This window comes from Prionailurus viverrinus, chromosome D3, assembly GCF_022837055.1.
Source record: "Prionailurus viverrinus isolate Anna chromosome D3, UM_Priviv_1.0, whole genome shotgun sequence".
NCBI classification, from domain to species: domain Eukaryota; kingdom Metazoa; phylum Chordata; class Mammalia; order Carnivora; family Felidae; genus Prionailurus; species Prionailurus viverrinus.
Genome location: NC_062572.1, coordinates 31,916,718 through 31,935,199, shown reverse-complemented (window position 1 = coordinate 31,935,199; position 18,482 = coordinate 31,916,718). Strand labels below are relative to the sequence as shown.

The 18,482-nt window shown below is 41.2% G+C and overlaps 2 long non-coding RNA genes across 2 annotated transcripts; one reads left to right on the top strand and one right to left on the bottom strand.

The window, feature by feature from the left end:
- Positions 1 to 3,248: 3,248 nt before the first annotated feature.
- Positions 3,249 to 17,662, top strand: LOC125149229 (uncharacterized). The gene is made up of 3 exons (XR_007145860.1): positions 3,249 to 3,261; positions 6,227 to 6,229; positions 17,534 to 17,662. It is a non-coding gene; the product is annotated as an uncharacterized LOC125149229 (long non-coding RNA).
- Positions 3,253 to 17,542, bottom strand: LOC125149231 (uncharacterized). The gene is made up of 4 exons (XR_007145862.1): positions 17,362 to 17,542; positions 12,210 to 12,213; positions 3,598 to 3,603; positions 3,253 to 3,263 (listed from the first exon to the last, which is right to left on the bottom strand). It is a non-coding gene; the product is annotated as an uncharacterized LOC125149231 (long non-coding RNA).
- Positions 17,663 to 18,482: the final 820 nt, after the last annotated feature.

Below are 18,482 nucleotides of genomic sequence, written 5' to 3'. Positions count from 1 at the left end.
GCACCAGACTCTTGATTTCAGCTCAGGTCATGATCTCACGGTTTGTGAGATTGAGCCCAGCATCTGGCTCCTTGCAGACAGCATGGAGCCTTCTTGGGATTCTCTTTCTCACCTCCTCTCTTTGCCCTCCTTCTCTAAAATAAATAAATAAACTTTAAATTTAAAAATGCATTAATAAAAAGACTTCTATCTTAATCAAGGAATACACAATGGAATGACTACATGCTAAGACTTCTATCTTAATCAAGGAATACACAATGGAATGACTACATGCTAAGCAAGGGAAACATTAACAGGAGATAAAATAATGCAGAGGAGAAATTAAATTATCATCAATTATGGAGCATATTATTGTGTATTAATGTGGAAATATCAAATGATATTATTTCAATGTCATAATGTTAAAGATATTAAAATACAAGTTCATTAAGCAAAAGTGAAACTAGAGGTATGTCAACTTGTTCTCTGAATACATTTTAAATAGTCCTAAGATGAGTATTGAGACTGGAAATGGCATTAGAGCATTTTTTTCAAACTAAAGAAAATATCACAAAATAATTTGGTTCTGAAAACTACTGAAGTCCATGACGTTTCCTCTAATGTAAAAACCTGAGGTTATTGAGTTACCTTTCCTTGAATGCTCTTTTAACCATGATCAATAAGGATTGCATTCAATTAAATTAGGAGCAGTTAGGGATTGGTTTGTTGTCTTAGACCTCCATTTGTTCTCCACAAGTTCAGTAATTATTCCTCCTTCCTGTGTGGCTTTGACACTAGATCAGTTTCTATCCCAGAGAATCTTACTTACTCTGTCTCCTGATACACTTCTTTCCCTTATAGACTCTGCATCCCAAACCTAAATATAAAATCTCACCAGACTCTTTCCTGCTTCTAGGGTGATGGGCTCAGAGTGATGATCATGATAGTCAATGAAATGTGGAAGGGAGGTGGCCAGACCTGGGATATGAGTTTGTGATCCTATGACTTTATCTCCCCACAGGACTATCTTTATCATCTCACCTACAGATGAAACAATCAAACACACCTTTGTGGAGTTGAGAACACTTTTGAAACATTTTGTCCCAGTTACCAACTACCAGGAACAATCATAACTTTCTAGGGAACATCTCCAGTGATGCTGAGTGTTGGAGAGGCTCTTCTTTCCATGATCCCTGGAAGTAGACAAGGGCTCACATGGAAGGAGCATGGAATGCTGAGGTCTGAGACATGAAGGACTAACAGCAAAGCATGGATATCTTACTGGATACTGTGCTTCCCTGAGATAATGTTTGGCTGAAAATCTACTTTTCTGTTAACCTCCAAATTTTGGAGCTAATCAAACATTTAATTATGAATGAAGAAATAAGATCACACAAAGAGCTTAAGATTCCTCAACAGGTTAGAGTGCATGGAAGAACTGAAAGTCAAATTTTGATATTAAAAATAGAAACACATTTGTGCAATTCAACACAAATTGATGTGCAAATGTGGATGATATGTCTTTTAGGAATGTATATTTTATCAACATTTACCCCAGTAGAGATAGGGATTCTAAGCTGAAACAATATACATGGAAGAAATAGACATTTTTTAGAGTTCTTTCATTTGCAAAAAAAACACCAAGTTCCTATAGTTTAAGAGGGAAATTCTACTAAGGAACTAATTGATAAACCAAGGCTACTTAAACTATTCAATCTTCCCAGTGTTTTTTTGAAGGGTATAGAAGGGTGATTCATATAAGAATTCTGCCTAGATAGAGGCATATAAAATATTACAGATAAATATGACATATAAAAATAAATGTAAAAATATTAAATATTAGAACCCACTGAGTCAACACATTAAATTTTATATTATGATCAAACACTACATCAGGAATGCAAATGTGATTGAGCGTTAGGGAATCCATTAATACAGTAAGTCATGTTAATAGAATTAATGAAATGTCATGTGATTATGTTCAGAGATGCAAAAAAGATATTGTCAGAGTTCTACAGAAAATTATGATTAAAAAATCAATCAATAGGGAATTAGTGTAAAATATATCTGAAAAACATGAAAATAGATGTGTCCATATAAAAAATAATGACTCTACATGCTGTTACCGAGAAGTTAATGATCCTTTAATTGATTTATAAATTGAATTTTGCCAATATAGATACCATCTGATTGTGTTCTGGGGATAAACATTTTATTGGAAAGAAGAATAAACAAAAACACTCATAAGAAGCATGAAAATAAAAAGAGAGTGAATTCCCCTACAACATATTAAGCCTCAGAAATTAAACTAATGTGGTATTGATTTATGAGTAGACAGAGAGACCAGTGGAATACAAAATTCAAAAACAGAGTACAGTATATATGGACATTTAATATGCAATAAAGGCAAGAGTGATGAAAAAGGAATATGACTTTGGGATGATTTACTGGAGATTGTGCCCATAAAAATGTAGCTGAACTTTTCTCTCCCCATTTGTTTGCTCTCTGCAGGGCTGGTGTTCCCACATGTGCAGGGGGTACATTTAACATTTGAGCTAGTACAGATTTGACTATTCCTGACAGATGAGATTTCTGATGGTTCAATACACATTGTATGTAACCTCTTCTTAGGGCCCATGTTATGTTCCCTGATGAGCTGAGATGTTACTGCTATCAGTAAAGTTGTATCATCTGCCATTGACCCCCGTTCTGTTTGGGAATCTTGAAAACAATTACACATTGTTCCAGTAATACCATAAATTGATGATTTGCCTTGTGTTGGACTATTTGGAGGACTCCTGCACACACCCCAGTCCCCAGGACCTCACGTGGTAAAAGTCTGTGGACAGTCCAGGAGGGACAAACTACATGGGGACAGGGGACAGGCACTCCCAAGGTGGGATACTCAACCTATACCCCAAACTAGAACAGGCAGGCAGAAGACACCAAACTATTTTGGAAGAAAAAATCCTATTTAGAAAGAATAAACTCTGTTTACAAGCAACAGTTCATCTTCAGAAGGTATGCTAGAATGAAAACGAATATGTGTTCTCTGTCTGGACTGAAACTTTTTTTGTGTGAGAAAATTTCCTTCCTGGAAAGGATAAAGAACTTTCTAGCTATTGTCAAGAGGCACACACCCAAGGGCTGAGGAACTCGAGAGTACCAGTGTCCTTGGAAGCAGGTTTTGGCTGGGGTGACAAGTGCCCTAAGGGGAATGGAAGGGGAATGCTTCAGACACAGTTTGGGATCCTTGAATTTTACATATTCCCTGAGATGTGTGTCTCTTTCTCTGACTCTTCTATGATTAGACATTTCTGTCCCAGTGCTGGCTTGCTGGATGCATGCAGTGGCACTCATCCCTGCCTTTACTCAAGTACCTGGCAGTCCTATAGTCCCAGAAGTGCTTATCTCTGGGCCTCTGGGCCTGAAACTCTTCCTTGGCCTTTCTCCTTTACTAGGTGTGCAGTCCATGCCTCAGCCTCATTTTCTTCTCTAAGATTGGGCCAGTGACTGCCATGCTACCTTCAGTTCCCCAATGTCTACTGTGAGTAAAGACAACTCCATTTTAGGTCAGACTGAACTCTATCAGAGAGTGACACTGACTTTGGGTTTTACAAGAGACTTTCCAATTATTTTTTCCCCGTGGGACTGAGGAATTTTGGGGGCTGATGGTGGGGTTTGGAGCCGATGGCTAAGAAAGAATTCTTGAAGACTGAAAGAGCAGACCTAGGCCGGCCGACTCCATTTTGTTCTGTGTCCTCCATCTTGTTCTGTATCCTCCATCTTTTTTTTTTTTTAAATTTTTTTTTTCAACATTTTTAATTTATTTTTGGGACAGAGAGAGACAGAGCATGAACGGGGGAGGGGCAGAGAGAGAGGGAGACACAGAATTGGAAAGAGGCTCCAGGCTCTGAGCCATCAGCCCAGAGCCTGACGCGGGGCTCTAACTCACGGACCGTGAGATCGCGACCTGGCTGAAGTCGGACTGCGCCACCCAGGCGCCCCTGTATCCTCCATCTTGAGTGACTATGTCCCCGACGTGGCCGCGGAAAGAAATTCCTGCTCAAACCTCAGACCACGCCTCCTCCCCTTGAGTAACTTCCCGCTCACCCATTCAAACTTCTCGTTCAAACTACACCCGGTGACCTGCGTAACGGCACTTTGACCCAATCGGCTAAGGCCACGACCATTACCCCACCAACCACCCCTGGATCCCTATAAAACCTTTGTGCTTTTGAAACCGGCTCTCTCTCTCCCGCATCTCACCGCTTCGTCGGTGCAGGTAGGGGATTGAGCTCCAGCTAGCTCGAATAAAGGCTCTTTGCTCTTGCATCCGACTCAGCTCTCTGGTGGTCTTTGGGGATCACGAATTCTGGGATCATGAATTCTGGGCATAACAAAGACATCTTTGGTGCAGAAAATGTGATTTTATTAAAGCACAGGAACAGACCCGTGGGCAGAAAGAGGTGCACTGGGGTTGTGAAGAGTGACTGATTATATACCCTCATGTTGGGAGGGGACTAAGGATAATGTAAGTCTCCTAGGAATTTTGGAAGCAAAGTTTCCAGGATCTTGGGCTAGCTGTTGTTAGAAAAAGGTCATTTATTACTGTCTAGTAAAACCTCAGTCATGAGACCCTTCAGATGTATATTAAGGAATCATAAGCCTGGAGTATGAGTGCCAACATATATCTTGGGGGTTAAAGATACAGATGGTTTGCAAAGGAATTTGTATATGTTAAAGTAGACTCATAGGATCCTGGAGTTTGGGATAATATTAAGCTAAGATTGCCTTTTGTCCCTAGCAAAGTGTCATCATTGAGGCAGCTGAGATCCTAGAGTAAGGTCACTGACTGTTTCAAGGACTTATCATTGGGCTGTAAGCAGTAAGGGAATTTAATTTTTCATTTGCCTTTGTTTCCCACATCACCATGGCAAGCACTTAAACCCCTTTACATCTTGATGAGGGTGATATTAGGGCTCCAGGAAACAGAGTGTGTAGGTTTCTGGAGATTAGGCTATGGATAAGATTGCCTTTTTCTTGCAGTTTACTAAGTTATCCATAAACCGAAGGAGACTCTTGTCTGTGTGACTGTGATCTCTATCAGTCATTTGCTTTCTTTCCTTTCCCCTGTTCTTGGTCAGCCAGGAGTGTCCAAGGAATATCACACATATCCCAGCTGTTTGTGTGTGTGTGGGGGGGGGTGCTATTAGCCCGTACTTTGCCCTCAGCTGGCTCCATGCCCTCCCATCAGAATGAAACCATTGAACTTCTGCCTCACCCTTTTTCTGAATTTACCTTGTGAAGGGGCCTGCCTCTTTGGTAGCAGAAACTGGGTCCTCTTGCTCACAAGGCTTTCTGCTAATCCTCTTTCTAGAGCAAGTTGGCATCTGGGAAGTGTGGGAGGTCCCCATTCCCACATCTATTCAATGCTTTCCCAATTTTGATCTCCTAGCAATGAGGTTGAAGTGGTAGAGTTGGGAGCTGAGGGCCAAGAAGGAATTCTTGAGACATCTTTTGTGCAAAAGGGTGGTTTTATTAAAGCACAGCGATAGGACCCATGGTCAAAAAGAGCTGAATTATTAAGTATGAGGAGTGACTGATTATATACCTGAGAGTTAGGGGAGGTAAGGACAAGGGAGGTTCCCAAAAGGACTTTCATATGCTAAAGAAGACCCACAAGATACTAGAGGGCTTGCTTCTATCAAGCTAAATTTGTTTTTCTGTCTAGCAAAGCATTAACATTAAGAAAAGACAGTTGGGAATTTTCTCTGGGAGTTAGGCTGTTGATAAGATTGTCTTTTTCTTGTAAATCACTAAGATATTTGTAAACTGATGGAGACTCCTGTCTTGCATAACTGTGGTCTTCACTTTTTCCTTCTCTTAGCTGTAGGGCAGCCAGGAATGCCTCAGGAATGTCACACATGCCCCAACCAAGGGGGAAGGGGTTTGTGGGGTGTCAGTTTACCTTATGCTCCCTCATCACTAAGATTTTCACATTCACTCTCTCTCTTTGCAGTTGGGCTGTATCCTTTTCCTGGATATTTGGGACTTGAATCTTTAGGTCCTATGGCTCCAGCAACTGATAGCTGTTCCTCCCAGCCCCCATGTGGGACTCCAAATCTTTTTCCTTTGTGATGTTCTTGTTGCTTCAATTACCAGTCACATATACAGGAGAAATGTGTATTTTAAGCTCTAAGTTCCTGGGGCTGACTGTGGTACTGGAAGATACTTAAGGATGCAGATAGTACAAATAGATACACCTCTGCCCATTCTGACAATAAGTTTGTACACAAAAATTACTAAGGAAATGTTTTACCCCCAAAGCTTCCTTTGTCTGGGAGATTCCCTTGGAGAAGATGACCAGGGGCTGGCTCACATTGGGTGCTGGTGAATAAAATCTGCAGGCCTTAATGTGTATCCAGGGAAATAAAGATATGCTAGTCAAAAAGAAAGAAATTCTCCAGGATTCCAGCTATGATCTGAGGTAAAAATGGCTTTTTTATTCCTAAATCTCTGGAGGCCATTCTGTTAGTTCCCAGAGACTGGTATTTAAGTTCACAATCAGAGAATCCTTCACAGAAACTCGAACCTTGGGCTACACTTATTATGTCCACTGATAACCCACTATTCTCTACCTATCATTGTGTTCCACTTTAAAATACTTAGGGTTTTTTTTTTCTTTTAAAAGTCTTTTAAGTGTTTGAATTCCTAATTTTTTTAAGTTTATTTATTTATTTTGAGAGAAAGAGAGAGAGAAAGAGTGAGCAGGGGAGGAGCAGAAAGAGAGAGAGAGAATCCCAAGCAGGCTCCTTGCTGTCTGCACAGAGCCCCATGTAAGCTCCATTTCACTAACTGTGAGATCATGACCTGAGCCAAAATCAGGAGTCTGATGCTTAACCAAGTGAGTCTCCCAGGTGCCCCTGAATGTGTAACTTTTAAAGAGTACTTAAAATGCATAATCAGTGATTATGAGGGAGTGTGGGGCAACCTGAGGGCAAAGTGCAGGTTAAAACCACCCCTCCCCTAGGTAGGACATATATGATATTCCTTGGCTACCCCAAAACAGGAAAGGACAAACCAACAACAACAAAAAAACTAAAAAACAAAAATAAAACAAACAAAAAAGCACAAATGGTTAAAATGATAAAAGTCTCCACCAGCTTACTAGAAAAAGGGAATCCCATCATAGCCTAAAGTCCAGGAACTCCCTACTGTCTTAATATTAATGCTTTGCTAGAGGGAAAAACAACCTTAGCTTGAAAATAGCTAGGTATCCAATAAGTCTTTAGCATGTGAAAGTCTCTTTGGAACTTCCTCTTGACTTTATCTCCCCTGACTTCATAAAACAGTCACCCCCCACACTTGCAGTGAAGCTCTTCCTGCCCATGGGTCCTGTCTCCATGCTTTGATAAAAACCTTTTTGTGTTACAGCAAATACATGGCGCCCAGGAAGAGACAAGTGGCATGCATTCAGGAAATCAGAAAAGACTATTTATTCTTCATCAGTGCCAGCCCAGCACAATCATCCCCAAAGGCTGAACCCTGAGCCCTGGCCCTGGCCTACTCTTATGCCTGGACAGCCTCCAGGTACTTGGAAACTTTCTATTGGCTGCACAAGTGGGCAGGATTGCAGGGGTTCAAGGAAATATTTGTTGTGCTATACAGGCAGTCAGCTGATGCAAGAGGCAAGCAAGATTACAGAAGCCAAGAGCATGCAAGGGGAGTATCCAGTCTTAGACATCTGGCTGGCCCTTTTTATCTGCTTTTACCAGCTTTCCTTCTCATTTTCCCCATCTTGATTCTCAAGCTACTATAGCAGACTTTGACAAAATCACTTTGTGGGAGCCAGAGGACCCTTTTCTGCCATGGGAAGAAGGGCAAAGACCATTCTGGCTTCTTCCTACTGGACAGGTACATCATAGGGAGGAATGTGACAGCTAGAGTTCTTTGACAACCAAAGGAGAGTAGCAACAGTTACAATGTCCAACTGGAGCATCATCTGGAGTTTTATAGTTCCTAGGCAAGAGGAAACAAATCTGGTTAGCATATTAAGAATACAAGGACCAAATAGGAGGGCTATGAAAAGCATTAGGAGAGGACCAGCTAAAGGGAGGGGCCAGGATGCCGAATTCTCTAAGTTGTTCCAAGAGTTCCATGAGTCTGCTAATTTCTGCCTCCATTTGTTGATTTATTCCCTAACCCAGTGGTGTAAGATGGTTAGCATAGAGCCAAGGGCCCTCATCTGTTGCTTTAGGGTTAGATTGCCTATTTTTATTTAGATTCCCCCCTTATGCCTTTGATAATGGGGGGAGAGCACCCCTAAAGGATTTTATAAGAGGAGAACCCCATCTTCTTTAGGTTCCCATTTGCAGCTGCAGTCTGCCTTCCTGAAGGTCCTTTATCTCTCCCTGCGTAATGTTAACCCTTTCCCTTTTTATTTCTCCCCCTGTAATAGGGCCTGTGACTCCTGTTAAGGAATAGGGACAATGACCTTTCTGGCTTTTTCAAGCTGATAAGTGATTATGTGGGGATACAGCAGTTAGAGTCTGGCCAAGGGTCAGTCAAGTGGCCCATGGTATGGTTCTACAGGAAGGCTGGCAGACATGAGGCAGCATAAACACTAGCAGACACAAAGAGAAAAGAATAAACTAAAGATTATATTGACCAAAAAGATGGCATCTTAAGATAATGTCCCCAGTTCCCAAGCCAGCCAAACAATCGAGCAGAGACCCTGACTTTGTCCAACTATGCCTGAATGTCATCTATCATCTAAGACTCTGTGAGAATTATTGATTATATTGAAACAACATATGTCAGGGAAACTCCCACAACCCAGGTAATGGAGGAGCAGTAAGTAATCAATGGTGGCTCTATCCTCCAAGAGTTTGGCCCTAACTTTATTTAATTTTTTTTAAAGCATCTAATGCTTGTGAGGTGTTATTTACAGTTTGCTGAGTATAAGCAAACAGTTTGTTTTATTTCGAGGTGTAAACTTTTCTAAGAGCTGGGAGTCCTATTAGAGAAAGAGTCAAGGCAGTCATTTACCATATCTTACAGGCTGATACTATTTGCTGAACTGTCCTTGACAAACTTTTTCAGTAAACATCCTTTGGGCCATTTGATAAGTTTTATCCCTCCTGAAATGAAGGGCCTGATGCAGTGCTTTAATGATCTTTTAGCTCTGTGAGCTCCATAATAGTAATTCCCCCCTGCTCTGTTTGTAACCATCCCAAGGGCTGAAGTCAGTGTCCATCAGTTGACCCATTTATTTCCTTGGGACAGTGGGTGGGATTGAGTATCCTTTAATAATTGACATAGTAGGTGAGCTATATTCTGAACCCTGTTATCCACAGCTTACAATATCCAATAATTCCCCAAAACTCACATGATAGTTTATCTGTCCTGGAGTTAGTAACGCTATAGTCTCTAATTTAGTTATAATGTCTTTTTCTAGCAATGGAGTAAGGCTCTCTGGCATTATCAGGAAAGAATGAGAAAAAATTAGGTTTCCCCATATACATCCCAGGGGCTGAGAGAAAAATTCAGTTATAAGTTTTCCAGCGATGCCTCTCGTCATGTTGGTGTTTGCATAGTTGGCTTGTAGTGGAAAGGAGAACAAAAAACGTGGCTCTGGCAGGAAGTGAACTGGTATTTTAGTTACCTGAATTTTCCAGAGTTACTTGAGGCTCTGGGCTTTCCATACACAATTGGTTCCAGGGAGTCACCCCAAAGAGCCCCAGGCACCATCAATCCCTTCCAGGGACACTGGTTATCTGAGTCCTCACAGATAAAGGTCCCCCAGGGCATTCAGCCTTCTAGTGATTGTTTCCACACAACAGCCTGGCTTACAGGGCTTTGACTTCTGTTTTCTCTTCTGAGGCCAGTCTTGTTTCTAGTACCCTGAATGGCCACATAAGTGGCAATTGGTGCCAGGACCTCAGGAAGTCTATTCTGACATAGTACAAGGCCACAACTAAGGCCTCAGATTTTGTTAAGTCTCCTTCCTGTTTTTTGTTTTGTTTTGTTTTGTTTTGTTGTTTTTATCTTGGTTGTCATATACTCAATTGGCAGCTTGTAAGAGCTGTAAGAGCTCCAGGGTCCCTTCTAGGCCAATAGCCAATTTTTGCATTTCCTCAAATATCTAGGGTTGATTGAGTGACTAATTTATCCTTTAAAGTCATCTCAGCCTTAGGGGTGTCAGGGGAGATAGCCATATATTTAATGAGAGCCTCCCTTAACCTCTCCAGGAAGGCCATTGGGCTCTTATTTTGTGTTTGTAAAATAGTGGCTAACTTAGCATAATTTAAGAGCCTAATCTTAGATTTCCTTAATTTGTCCAAAACATAAGCTTAGAAGTGGCAGCAGTACGATTCCCCAATGGAATGATCATAGTCCTAATTAGGATCTTGGGGTAGATCTGCCTGAGCTCCAGTAAAGATCTGGAAGTTCCCTATACAATCTCCAGTCCCATGGTAATCAATGTAGTGCTCATCCCCATATCTCTTAGCTGCTGCCTGAATCCCACATTTTTGTCTCATTATGTGTCTGATTTAACAAAAGCATTATATCTTTCCAGGTCAACTCAAAAGCATATGCAATATTCTGAAAAGCCTCCATATACTTATTTGATCAGAAAATTTACCTAGATCTCCTTTTATGTGTCTTAAACTTGTAATGTAAATGTTTCTCCTTCTGGCATTCTAGCTTCTTATAAGGGAAACATGTCTGTTACATTACAGGGAGGGCCTAGAAAAGGTGGGCAGCAGGAAGAAGAATTGTATTTTTTAAAATATAGATTGAGGACCCAAGGAGGAGGAGATTGAGGTGGATGACTTCTCTTCCTCCTTCTTTAGATCTGCTTTCGATACAGGTAAGTGGCGCTTAATTGTTTCCCCTCCTGATTGCTTTGACTTCAGAAAGGGTTGCCATTAAATCAGGATCCACCTTGCATTGCTTACATATATCTTGATTTTTTTCTTAAGGCCCAAAAACAATGAACATAGTGGACTTCTCTCCACTTCCCTTCACGTTTGTAAAACTAGTCCAATTGTAGTGTAGTATTATAATAGATATTCCCTCTGGTGGCTAGGTCTACTCCTATGATTTGTATTAGGGCCAAGCCTTTGTGCAAAAGAAAATGAGTCATAATGCATTCCAAAGGAGTAATGACCTTTTTGGGGGAATTACCCACCTATAGGAGAAAGAAAGAAAGCCATCCTTTATCGGGGCACCTGGGTGGCTCAGTCGGTTGAGCGTCCGACTTCAGCTCAGGTCACGATCTCACGGTTTCTGAGTTCGAGCCCTGCGTCGGGCTCTGGGCTGATGGCTCAGAGCCTGGAGCCTGCTTTCGATTCTGTGTCTCCCTCTCTCTCTGCCCCTCCCCCATTCATGCTCTGTCTCTCTCTGTCTCAAAAATAAATAAACATTAAAAAAAATTAAAAAAAAAAAAAGAAAGCCATCCCTTATCTCAATTTGCTATAGCTGGCCGGGAGAAACATCATCTCCTGGCCTTGCGTTTGGGCTGGCTATGCAACTGGCACCTAAAGGCTCTGCCAGTCTCACGAGGGCTGGGAGTAGTTGCTCTCATCCAGGCTTGACCCTACCTCTGAGAAGTGTCCTGGTCTTCCACAATTTCTCCTACACCTCCGTTTCCCACCTGCAGGACCTTGAGAGTATGGACTGTGACCAAGCAAGACTTCCCCGGTTGTTGTATGATGTACTAATTTCATTTTTGCCCAACAGTAACTTACATATTGATTATTGGCTGATGATGGGGAGGGAGGTTAGGAGCCAAAGTCAAGGTCTATTTCCCTGCCTTTTTCAACAATACACACATAAATGTGTTCCAGCCATTTTGATATCCATTTTTTGGATACATTGGGCTAAGTTTAATAAAATGGCTCTCATGTATCTCAATAAAAGCCCTTCATATATCATCCATCCCTCATATGGCATAGGCATCCATTCCAATGCTAAACATGAAAAACACAAATGTAGAGGATTTGGAGGCTGGAACCAAGGGTATTGCCATCATTTTCCCAGCCTTTGAATCAAGGGAGGAAGAATTTCAATCTCAAACCAGCATACTTTTAAAATCTGTTCATTTTAACCTTAGTCCTTCCTGACTACATGTAAAATTTCTTTCAAAATCTTTCCCTTCATGAACGTTCTACAACTTTCCTTTGCATTCATATTTTGTTCCAAGCCATTTGTCTCCAAATAACCAGTCTCATTTAGGACAAAATTACTCTCTTTTACTTTCAACAAAAATGTGTTTCCATTCCTTATATCTTTTTTACATATCTACTTTTCTACATACAGAATTACTTTCCTTATTTCCATCAGTTTTAACTACATTTAGCAGAATTTTGACTCTTAGAAACCTTAGTCTCCAGTGAAAACTAAGTAGTAACCAACTGTGAACTCTATGTTACATCAGAATTTTTTTAGGTGGCAAACTTATGAATCCATTAAGCATAAAGAATGTTTTCCCACAGATCCAAATATCTTAGTTTCTCTGCAATAAGTCAGAAGCACAAACATACATCTAGTAATTAGTGCTTTATCCTGTTATCTCATTAGATATCTAACGAATTCAATCTCAATTTATCATGCAAGCAAAACTTTAACGTTTTAGGTTACCAAAGACTTTGAAAGCTTTCTTAACAATTACCTATGAAAACTGAGACAACGTTAACCATTACTTTAAGTCATCCTTTTGCTAACAAATTGGAACAGAGGATAACATGAGCTTTTTTTGACCTTCAGCAAATCTAGGTGGAATAATTTTCTTTAATTTAATGTTGATAAACACGTATATCGCAAACCAACAAACTTAAATTAGCTTAAACACTGAATAGCTTTTACTTGGGTCCACTTAAGACAATTTGTTCCCCATGGTTAATTTTTACCTGGAACACTGGTGGGGAAATCTGAAGTGGGTGGTCTTCACCCCTCAATGTCTAGGGTGAGAGGAGGAGCTGATGGTGCCTGAGGCATTGAGATTATGCAGTTATGAAGGCTTCACTCTGGTGCAGAAACAGGAGGAGGGGGGGAAGGAAAGACAAGGTGCTAGCAGAAAGCAGAGAAAGAGAATTCCCAGTTTTAAGTCTTGTCAGCTCAGATAGAGGAGCAGACTCCATGTTCATGTTTTGTTTTGTTTTGTTTTCCAGTAGAGGAATTAGTCAGTCTATGTCAGTCTGGAGAAGACAGGGAATTTCCCCAAAGCAAAGGGAGTTTCAGCAGCTGCTTGGGAATATTCCTTAAAGTCCCCATTCTGAGGTAGACTGACCAGAGACAGTTGGCTCCAACAGTTGGTTTTGAGGAATTTTCCCCATCCTGGTATCCTAGATGGGTCCCTCCCAATGTACAGGAAGACAAACATGAGGGCAAACATGAGGGAAGAGGTTGTTTGGTCTGCCTGGTCATTCCCAATGTGGGGATTTAGACACCTCAGCATCGGCAGGTCAGTATAAACCCCTGACTTGGATCAGGCCTCTGTGGACGTGATTCTGCCTTGAGCCATATGAGGTCATCACAGAACCAGAGGGTAGGATCCACTTAGGCTCCATAGCCAAAACCGTGGAGCACAGGCACTCATACACATATTCTGACAGATTGCAGACTTCCACTCAGGACTTCCCAGTCCTATTTGGTGACTATGTTCCCCAGGAAGTGATTAAGCTCCCCTTCCACCTCTAGGGTGGGCCTGAATTAGGTCCTGGGTCCCCAGGGACACTCACCTGATCTGGTGTCCAGTCCTGGAAGAATTTTCTGATTCCCTGCAGGGTCCAATTAGAATTTCTGGTTCCCTGCAGGGTCCAGCAGAGGCTGGGTATTATTAGGCCAGCCAGGATCAGGGTTCAGTGAAACCGCTGGTGGCGCACCTTCTTTCCCATTGTGGGGGCCCAAAGTGGCGGTGCCCCTGCTGGCTCTTGACAACAGTAGTACAGGAGCCAACATGGCTACCAGCTTCCTGGCCAATGCACTGGAAATGTTACAGCAAATACTCAGTGCCCAGGAAGAGACAAGCAACATGCACTCAGGGAATCAGAAAATACTTTATTCTGCACCGGTGCTGGCCCAGCAGAATCATCTCCAAAGGATGAAACCCTAGCCCTGGCGCTGACCTACTTTTATGCCTGGTCACCTTCCAGGTACTTGGAAACTCTACCAGCTGCACAAGTGGGTGGGATTGCAGGGGCTCAAGAAATAAAAAGCGGGGACACTTATCATTTGTGCTACTCAGTCAGTCAGCTGATGCAAGAGGCAAGCAAGATTACAGAAGCAAAAAGTATACAAGGGGAGTATCCATCTGGCTGATCCTTTTTATCTGCCTTTACCAGCTTTCCTTCTCATTTGCACCAAAGATATCTTCAATAATTCTTTCTTAGTTGTTGGCTCCAGACCCCACAAACCCCACAATCACCCCAAAACTTCATCAAGTGATATGAAGGCATGTGTTAAGTCATTTATTCTTCACAAACTTATGAGTCAAGCACTGATTTACTGTCATTGTAAAGATAAGCTTTAGGCTCAGGTTGTCTAAATTCACTCTCTGATTTGTAGCAGGGTATGGACCTGACCCTGGCTGGGCTAATAGTAAGGCAGGGCACTACTGACTATAAATCAAGTGTTAGTATACTAACACTTCTAGTTAGCTGTGTTCTTCAAAAACCTATATCTATATTTAAATTATTTTATACCTTATCATTTTATTTTAGATTGGAGTATTTTATACTATAATTTTGGTTGTGACATTTTTCCATTCATGTATAAAGATTTACTCTGTAGGCCAATATCAATTATTGATCCAACAAAATTTTAAGGGTTTTGATCACAGTTCTGATGTGGTTTTGGAGTGATAGGTGGGAGTTCAGAGCTGATGGCCAAGAAAGAATTCTCAAGATGTCTTTGGTGCAAAAAGGTGATTTTATTAAAGCACAAAGACAGGACCTGTGGGTGGGAAGAGCTTCACTGGAGTTGTGAGGAGTGACTGATTATATACTATGGAGTTGGAAAGGTAAAGGTAAAAGGGAGGCTTCCAAAAGGACTTTCAAAGGAACTAGAGACCTCGTTCTTGTCAAGCTAAGGTTGCTTTCCCTCTAGCAAGGCATTGACATTAAGACAAGACAGTTGGGAGTTTATTGGAGGATGTTCTACTCTGCCTATATCAAATATTTGTCAACAGGCTGCAGGCTATAAATAAATTTAATTTTATTTATGTTTCATCTTGCCTTTGTTCCCCACATCAACATTGGGGGAAGGTGCTATTAGGACTCCAAGAAATTGAGTCCTTGGGTTTCTGGAGGTTAGGCTATTGATAAGATTGTCTTTTTCTTGTAATATACTAACAGGTGCAAACTGATGGAGACTGCTATCTTGTGTGACTATGATCTCAATCAGTTAACCATTGTTTTTTTTTTCTCTTTATTTTGTTCTTGGGCAGCCAGGTGAGCCTGTGGAATGTCACACATATCCCACCTGGAGGGTGGAAGGGGTTGCTAACTTGTGCTTTGCCCTCAGCTTGCCTTATACTCCCTCATCAGTTCTGATATATGTGTGGTAGTGGTGGGGAGGAGGGGTTTCCTACATCACCAAGAAATTCTGCAACACCAGCTGGGTTCCTACAGTCCAACTCAATTCTGACACTATATACCTGGAGATAGTATAGGATCCCACATGTTAAGGGTTCAGTCCCACCAGACCACCCTCAACTTCAGATACTAATCACAAGTCAAAGTTGTTACCATACTTCTGACTGACTGACTGACTGACTGACTATAAATCAAAGGTTCACATGACCCCCTCATTGAGTTTGATCAATTTGTGAAAGCAGCTCACAGAACTCAGGAAACCCATTAACTCACTAGATTACTGATTAATTACAAAGGATATTAAAGGAAACAAATCAACAACGGAGGTGAAGGGATGCATAGGGTGAAGTCTCAAACAAAGGAGACTGTGGAGTTGGGGGTCCTGCACTGTGGAAAGTGGGTGCATTCTGGTTCCCCAACCAGGAGGCTCTCCAACCCCCTCCTTTTGAGTTTTTATGAAAGCTTCGATTTAGGTACGATTTATTAAATAATTGGCTGCTGGTGATTGACTCAACTTCCAGTCCCTCTCCTCTTCCTAAAGGTCTGAGGTAAGGGGTGGGGAATTAGGGAAGTAGGACTGAAAGTTATACCTCTCTATTCATGGTTGGCTCCCTGGTAACTGAGGTGGGAAACAAAGGCAGAATGAAATGGCAGAAAAAATAGAATCTCCTTATAACCTGCAGCCCCTCGACAACTACTTAAGTCTGGCAGAGTAAAATGCTTCTCCAGGAACTCCCTACTGTCTTAATGCTAATACTCTGATGGATGAAAAAAAAACAACCTTAGCTTGACAATAGCTAGGCCTCCACTATCCTATGAGTCTTCTTTAGTATATGAAAATCTCATTGGAAACTTCCCCTTGACTTTACCTCCCCCAACTGCCAAGTATATAACCAGTCCCTCCACAGGATCCAGGGAAGCTCTTCCTGCCCACAGGTCCTATCCCTATGCTTTAATAAGATCACCTTTTTGTACCAAAGATGTCTTCAAGAATTTTTTCTTGGCTGTTGGCTCCAGGCCCCACAAACCCCCATCACCCCCAAAAAACTTCATCAGTAACCAGCCCCCATCCTTAGGTGCTTTCCAAAACTCACCTTATTAACATAAACCCAGTTGTGATGAAAGAGTTGGTTATAAATTATAAGACATTCATTTCATGGGGTGCCTGGGTAGCTCAGTAGGTTTGACTTTGGTTTAGGTCAGGATCTCATGGTTCATGAGTTCAAGCCCCACATCAGGCTTTGTGCTGTCAGCATAGAGGCTGCTTGGGATACTCTGTCTCCCTCTCTCTGCCCCTCCCCCACTCATGTTTGCTTTCTCTCTCTCTAAAAAATTAAACATTAAAAAAAGACACTCATTTATCTTTATGACTCTCTAAAAAAATAAACATTAAAAAAAAGACTCATTTTACCTTTCAGGAACTGAGGACCAGAGAGCAAATATAACTAAAGATGCTCTCCCATTACTCTAATCACTCAAGAAACACCAAGGGTTTGGGAGCTATAAGCCAGGAACCATGGATGAAAACCAAGCATATATTTCTTATAATCACAATATCATGGATTGTAGTATGATGTTCCAGGAAACTACTTTATGGAAAATTTGAATATAACGTATGCTGAAATGGCCCAAGATTAGGATGGCACTAAAAAAAAAGAAAAAGAAAAACTCATTTTTATCTTCACAATCTTTCTTTATTCCTGGCTGCTGCAGCCAAAAAGTTCAGGCTTTGCAGTTTCAGTGGGTACAAGATTTACCCTGGACATGGGAGACACTACACCAGGACTAACAGGAAGATTTTCCAATTTCTTAATGCAAAATGTGAGTCGGCATTCCTTTCTAAGAGGAATTTTCAGCAGATAAACTGGACTGTCCTCTACAGAAGAAAGCACAAAAAGGGACAGTTGGAATAAATTCAAAAGAAAAGAGCCCACCATGCAATTAAATTCCAGAGGGCCATCACTGGTGTATCTCTTGCTGATATAATGGCCAAGAGGAATCAGAAAACTGAAATTAGGAAGGCTCAACAAGAACAAGCCATCAGGGCTGCCAAGGAAGCAAAAAATGCTAAGCAAGCATCTGAAAAGATAGCAATGGCTGCTGCTAAGGCTCCCACGAAGGCAACACCTAAGCAAAAGATTGTGAAGTTTATGAAGGTTGTAAAGGTTTCCACAGAGCTGTGAAAGGCGCTATGTTGGCACATCAGATTTTTAAATAAACATATGACTATAATTTAAAAAAAAGAGAGGGAGAGAAGAAGAAAAGAAAAAAGAATAGAAGAAAAACTCATTTTCTTTTATGCCTGGTGAACCAGGATATTTATTGGAAGAGAAAGATTGTATCAACAGACTTTGGTCTTTATCTTAAAAGTCTAATATTCCAAGTATCCCCTCTCCACTCCCAAGTGGAGAGATTAAATTAGTAATTATACAACCTTTAATGTTTTCTAATTTACAGGTTTATTTTCACAGAGCTCTAACTGAATTTATATAAACTAAAATAATTATTGAGTCTTTAATTTAGACATTAATATTATATACATATTCCCCAAAATGGAGAGAATGGGATTTGTGTGGAGATGAAAGGGGAGAGGAGGCCTGGGGGAATGTGAGCAAATGTGATAGACAGGATACCTTGGAAATGGAAAATCAATAAGTTTTATAAAGTTCATTTCAAGAAAGACAGATAAAACAATAAACCAAGAATATGACTCTTACCTGGGAAAAAGCCATTTCCGTCTTCTCTTTCTTTTCTCAGGTAAGATCAGTATAAAACCCAACATACCCTCTTCCTAGGCCACAGTCTCCTGAACGTGGTGCAATTCAACACATTGAGAAGATCATAATCCTGTGGTAGCCACTGGGACAGGAGGAATTTAGGGACAGGGAACTCTGGCAAGGA